Raw genomic sequence first — 7,318 nt, forward strand, 5'->3', positions numbered from 1 at the left:
GGAGGGTTGAGGGACAGCGCAGGAGGGGAAGACCCTCGATGAGATGGATTGATTCGGTGACTGGGGTAATCGGGATGGGTGTGTCAGAGGCGGTGCAGTTGGCGCAGGATAGAGCAGGGTTTAGGGCTGTTGTGCATAGGGTTGCTATGAGTCGGAAATGATTCGACGGCACATAACAACAACAACAACAACAGATATGAAAGGGCCTGATGACACATGGTTTTAAAAATCATCAACAACTATGAGACTAGTATAAGAGAGAGTAGCTCCCACACAGAGCATCCTGCATGATAGGGAAAAAAAAAAAAAACTACTTGCTGAACTGAAACTGAGTCCAGGACTAATTGAGGAATTGTGCCTTGGGACTGTTAGGCTAAAATCTGAGCTTGAAATGGGTGATTTTCCTTTTCTTTCCTTTTTTTTCTGTCTTCTCTACACTATACCTTATTTCTCTGATAAGTTGGTACCACTCTGGTATCACTCTTGGTGGTACAGTTGTGTGTAAAATCTGTGAGTCAACAATGAATATCCAACCTAATTAACTGGTAGAAAGAATTGCAGGAGGTTGAGAGGTGGTGTGTCTTACTGAGTAGATTAGAGATCTGTTTGCTGTCATGAATATTATTGATGTTCTCCTTTACGAAGCAAATGCAAGTGAGACAAAGCTACCCACATGTTGCATCTGCTTCTTTTGCAGATATTATCTGTACACATACAAGGAAAACCTGTAAACATGGATATTATTCAAATATATGCTCCTACAGTTTAAGTCCAAGAGATTATTATGTTCTTAGGTGCCATTGAATGGAGTATGACTAATAGAGACCCTATGAACAACAGATCTGAACTCTTTCCTATTCTGTGCCATCTTCACACTTTCTAACACTTTAGAGCCCATTGTGGCAGTCCTTGTGTCAATTCACCTGGTCAAGGGTCTTCCTCTCCTTCTTCAACCCTCTAACTTTCTGATCATCATGTCCCTTTCCAAGGAATAGCTCCTCTGAGCAACAGGCCCAAAAGCATGTGAGGCATATCCTCTTTCCTTCCAGAGAATACTCTGGCTGCACCCTCTCCAAGACTTATTTGTTCTTTTGGAAGTCCAAGGGATGTTCAGTGCTCCTCTATTATACCACAGCTCAAACGTGTGAATTTTTCTTCTGTCCTCAAACTGACATCATTGTTGTCATTGTTGTTGTTGATTGCTATTGAGCCAAACACAATTTATAAAAACTCTATAAACAAAAGACCTAATGTCTTTCCAAAACTATCACCATTTTTCAAGTTAATAGAGTTTCCAGAGGTGTGTGGTTTAGGAAGTAGATGTCACTCTTGCTTCCAAACCTGTTTTACAAGTGGGAGCTCCACCAAACACTGTCCATTTTGGAAAACCATTCTGGTATTTTATAACCCAATGGCACAAGGTTCAGTATCACAGCAAACCCAGGCTATGTCATACAGCACATGGACAAAGAATGATGTACAAAGTAGAAGAGTGTTCCTCCAGCTATAACACTACTAGTCTCATTTAGCAGTGGTTAAGTGTCATCAAGTCTAATACAACTCAGAATAAGCTTTACTCAAAAGACCTGAACTATGTTCCATAATGAACATCATTTCTATACATTTATAGAGTTTGTAGAGTTTCCAGAGACATCTCGTTTAGGAAGTGAATGCCACTCCTGCTTCCCAGCATAAATCAATCTGGAAGCTCATCCAAATATTGTACATAATGTGTACTCGCTATGGTAGTTGGCAATACTATGGAGCAGTTTGCAGCATCACAGCAACTCCGAATTATTCAGTTCAGCAAATAGAAGATTTCTGTGTCTTTTAAAGAATATTCATTTGAAAATTAACAAATTTCAGGCATTTTAAACTCCCAGAGTGGAGGCTTCATTCCCGTGGTTGGCCTGAACACCCATTCTGTGAGCAATTTTTAAAGCCACTCACTCAAGTGTCTCTCTGGAGACTAAGGTACGCCTGATACAGGCCATGATCTTTGCAATCACTTGTTATGCATCAGAGTTGGACAATGACTAGGGAGGATAGAAGGAGAATTGATGCCTTTGAGCTGTGGTGCTGGAGAAGTGTATTGAATGTTCCATGGACTGCCAAGAAAACAAACAGATTCATCCTGGAGAGGGTTAAATCAGGCTACTCCTTGGAAGCAAGAATTCTGGGACTTCGTCTGACATACTTTGGACATGTTATAAGGAGAGACAGGTCCTTGGAGATGGACATCATGCTTGGTGGGGTAGAGGGACAGCGCACGAAGGAAAGACCCTCTATGAGGTGGATTGACTCAGTGACTGGGGTACTAGGGATGGGTGTGTCAGAGGCAATGAGATTGGCACATGATAGAGCAGGGTTTAGGGCTGTTGTACATAGGGTCGCTATGAATCGCAAACGACTCGACGGCACATAACAACAACAACAACAAACAACAACTCACTCAAGTAGACCTCCACCCTTAGCCAAAGGCTCAAGGACATCCACTTTTGGGAGAAAAAGAGCAGTAACATACATTAAACATGACCCAAAAAACTTCCCTTATGTGATCAGCATGACTGCCATCAAGATACTAGCTAGGAGCCAAACTCCCAGAGTGGAGGCTCCAGGCCCCTGGCTGGCCTGCAGACCCATCCTCTCACGAAGGGATTTTAAAGCCACACCCTCTAGCAGACGTCATTACTCCTCAATAATTTCTAGAAATCCCTAACTGCAGATTTTCCCAATGCAATATGTCTCCTGATTTTTTGACTGCTGGAACCAAAGATGTTAATTGTGTATCCAAGTAATGCGAAGCTGCTAAGAGTTTCAATCTTTACTCCATCTATCACGATACTGCCTGTCAGTTGAGTGGTAGGAATCTTTGTTTTCTTAACATTAAGATGTAGTCCATATTTAAGGCTGTATTCTTTGTTCTTCTGCAACAAGTGATTCAAATCCTCCTCACAGCAAACAAGGCTGCGTCATCTCCATAATGCAGAGCACTGATGAATCTCCCTCCAATTCTGATGCCACATTTCTCTTCACAGAGCCCAGCTTCTTGAATAATTTGCTTAGCACACTAGATGATTAGGTATGTGGAGAGAGTACAACTCTGACACAATCCTTTCTTAATTTTAAACCATATAGTGTTCCCTTGCTCTGTTCATACAACCTTCTGATCTAGATATAGGTTTCACATGAGCACAATCAAGTGTTCTTGGATTTCTAGTCTTCTCAATGTTAACTATACTTGTTATAGTCCATACAATCAAATATCTTTGCATAGTCAATAAAGCATAAACAGACATTGTTCTGATTCTCTTTACTGTCAGCCAGGATCCAACTGACATCAACAATGGTATCCCTGTGCCATGCAATCTTCTAAATTCTGTTTGAAAGTCTTGCAGTTACCTATCTATGTTCTAGCTGCTTTTGAATGATCTTCAGCAGTGTTTTGCTTACATGTGATATTAATGGTATTGTTCGATAGTTTATACATTCTTTTGAACCACTTTTCTTGGGAATAGGAATAAATATGGATCTCATCCAATCCGTTGACCTGGCAATTATCCTCCAAATTTCCTGGCATAAACTGGTAAGCACATCCATGAGAATAATTGGAGAATATAAAGGGAAGAGCTCACTCTGCATTTCTCAAACTGACAGAATTGGAAAATAAATTTAAGCCTCTAGTAGCAATGTTGAAAGATGTTATGGGCAATACAATGAATGTCCTAGAAAGCATCAAAAGAAGATGTGGGGAACATACAGAGTGACAGGATCAAAAAGAACTGACTGATACTGAAAAATTATTCATCAAATCTTGCAGTCTGAAATAGACCAAACATGAAACAAAAATGTTTTAGTGATAATCGGTGACTGAAATGCAAAATTTAAAAACAATGAATACGGAACTGTATTCATAAAGATGGACTTGGTGACTGAAGTTAAACTAGAAAGAGAATGAAAGGTTTGTATATTCAGCTATTTATTCATCACAAAAACCCTTTTTAAAAAACGCCAAGATGTCGTTCCCCAAGTACAAGCCATCGCGCCTGGCCACTCTACCTACTACCCTTGACCCAGCCGAATACAACACCTCTCTAGAGACCCAGCGGGCTCAAGTCGAGTGGCTGGCCATTAGATCCCGGCTTAAACGGGAGTATCTGCTTCAGCTCAATGACCCCAACCGGAAGACGATCATTGAAGATCCTGCCTTGACTCGTTGGACATATGCAAGATCAGCAAATATATATCCCAGTTTCAGGCCCACTCCCAAGCTCGCTCTCACAGGAGCTGTGTTTGGCCTTGGGCCCCTCTTCTTCTGGTACTACGTTTTCAAAACCGAGAGAAATAGAAAAGAAAAACTTATCCAGGAAGGAAAATGGGAACGACCATTTAACATCTCATATTAAGTGAGACAGAGATGACTGTGTATTATTGTTTAAATAAATCTTCTATTAATCATTAAAAAAAAAAAACGCCATAGTCAACTTTACACATGGACCTAATCTGATAGACTGTACAGGATTTAAATTGATTATATCTGTGGAAAGAATCAATGGAGTAACTAGTTCAAATTAAATTCTAATTCAAATTTAGATCAAAGAAAATGAAAATAAGTGTATGAGATTTATGATCTTGAATTTATTTCACCTGGATTTCAAAATCTTCTTAAGAATAGGTTGTGTACCAATGAAGGAATTTTTCTTTTACTTTCCAAAAAGAAGAGCAAATATGGGAGGGTGGGTAGGGAGAAAAATGCAACAAGGAATGAATAAAAATCTAAAATCTCTGTAAATGTTCATTAAAACTAATAAAATACTTTTTTAAAAAAATAGGTTTGAAGCACTGAACATCAGTGATGAAAGGACTTTGGAGTCATGAGTTAAACATCAAGGATATAATCCATGAAGAGAGCAAAGGTCATTAGAAAGACTAAAGAGAAAGGAAAAAAATATAAACAAAAACAAGTAAATGTCAGAAGAGACACTGAAAACTACACTGGCGCATTGACAAGCCAAAACAAAGGGGGGAAAAATGTAGAAGTAAAAGAGATGAACAGACGGTTTCAAAGGAGAGTTCAAGAGGACAAAGAAAAGTACTATAATGGGATGTGCAGACAGCTGGAATTGGAAGATAAAAGGGGAAGTTTCTCAGCTTTTCTCACCCTGAGAGAACTGAAAAATAGATTTGAGATTCAAGTTGCAATATTGAAATATACTTTGAAAAATATATTAAATGATCCTTGAAGTATCAAAAGAAGATGGAGAGAATACTGTCACTTTACCCTAAAGAAGTGATTAAAACTGAAAAATTTTAAGAAGTAGTATATAAGTAAAATAGCCAATGGTATTGAAGGGAGAAGTTGAAGGTGCACTGAAGACATTGGCAAAAAAATAATGAATGCCCCAGGAACTGGTGGAATATGGATTAACACGTTTCAACTCACAGATGCAACCCTGCATTCACTCACCAGTCTATACCAGAAAAATTGGAGGACAGTTGTCTGGCCAACTGATTGGAAGGGATCCCTGTATGTTTCAATTCCAGAAAAAGTTATACAGCATAAAATGGAAACTATTGAACAATATCATTAATATTACATGCAAGTAAAATACCGCTGAAGATTACGAACAAATGGCTAGAACAGTAAATACATAGATAGTGAACTTCCAGAAGTTCAAAAAGGATTTTGAAGATGCCATGACACCAGGGATATTACTGCTGATGTCAGATGGATCCTGGCAGAAAGTAAAGAACACCAGAAGATTTCTCTTTATGATTTATTGATTGTACAAAGGCATTTGACTGTATGCATCATACCAAGTTATGGTTTACATTGAAAAGAGTGGAAAACCCAGAACACTTAATTGTGTTCATGTGAAACCTGTATCTAGACCGAGTGGGTGTTGTGCTAACATATGAAGGGAACACTACGTGGCTTAAAATTAAGAAAGTGATTCATCAAAGTTGTATACTCCCGCCATACCTGTTCAATCTATTGTTGTTGTTGTTGTTGTGTGGATGCCCTGCATAGCTGCGCCACAGCTGAGATCAGAGTCCAGACAGGAAGGAGCACCCTCTGGAAACAGAAATTTTGTCCAGTCCCCAGGAGGAAATACTGGATACCCTCTGCAAACAGAGAATTCCACTCAGCCTCACACCAGAACGGATGCCATGTCTGAACTTTGGTCTTAGCTTAAAGATTAAACTTACGTTTATGAATTGAAGCTCAACATCAAGAAAATAAAGTTCTTTACCACTAGGACAACTGGCAGCATAAGTATGGATGGTGAAGAGACTGAAATAGTTAACAGTTTTAGTTTACTTGGTTCCACAGTCAGCACTCTCGGTAACAGCAGCCAGGAAACCAGGAGATGAAATGCATTGGGAAAGTCAGCTGCGAGGGACCGCTCAAGAGTACTGAAGAGCAACGACGTCAGGCCGGAGACTAAGGTGCGCCTGATCAGACCTGTAGCTGGCCCTCCAGCAGCTTTTCAGAGAAAGTAAATCATGCAGAAGGAGATGTTCATCCTTCTCCCTCTGAACATCTGGTGAACTTAAACTGTACTTTTTGGATGTTAGCACAAATTTTTACAATTTGGCCACCAATAAGACAATTTTATTGACCCTCAGTGAGTTGAATTGATTCAGTTTCTATGGTAATGGAAAAAAATATGTCAAAGATGATGAGGATGGTGCAGGAAATGGCAAAGTTCAGATCCAGTGCTCACAGGGTCTATAGGCATCATACTTGACGTGATAGCACTTAACAAAAATTGTTACACTTACTACCTTACTCTCCGAAAAATTCTACTATATAATCAAGTAGCTTTTTACTGCTAATACTGCCTAATCAAGAAAGCCATGTTTTATTTACAAATATGAGATTCTATGAGATATATAGTGGAAAATGGAAATAAATATTTATGATTTTCAAAAAATATCAGAAATTTTATATTTGTTTCAAGATTAACAGCAGAGTCAAGTTGTTGTTGTTAAGTGCCATCGAGTCATTTGCCCTAAACCGTGCTCTATCCTGTGCCAATCTCATTGCCTCTTGCACACCCATCCCAATTACCCTAGTCACTGAATCAATCGACCTCATAGAGGGTATTCCCCTCCTGCGCTGTCCCTCTACTCAAGCCAGCATGGTGTCCCTCTCTAAAGACCTTACAACATGTCCAAAGTGTGTCAGACAAAGCCCCAGAATCCTTGCCTCCAGGAAGCAGCCTGGTTTAACCCTCTCTACAATGAATCTGTTTGTTTTCTTGGCAGTCCATGGTACATTCAATACTCTTCTCCAGCACCACAGCTCAAAGGC

General features: G+C 39.6%; 1 pseudogene; it reads left to right on the forward strand.

Moving 5' to 3' along the window:
• The first annotated feature begins 4,016 nt into the window (after positions 1 to 4,016).
• On the forward strand, positions 4,017 to 4,406 carry LOC102876764 (annotated as a pseudogene).
• The last annotated feature ends 2,912 nt before the right edge of the window (positions 4,407 to 7,318 follow it).

The sequence above is a fragment of the Elephantulus edwardii genome, unplaced genomic scaffold, assembly GCF_000299155.1.
Source record: "Elephantulus edwardii isolate Elephantulus edwardi_28Jun2011 unplaced genomic scaffold, EleEdw1.0 scaffold00125, whole genome shotgun sequence".
In the NCBI taxonomy this organism is placed as follows: Eukaryota; Metazoa; Chordata; class Mammalia; order Macroscelidea; family Macroscelididae; genus Elephantulus; species Elephantulus edwardii.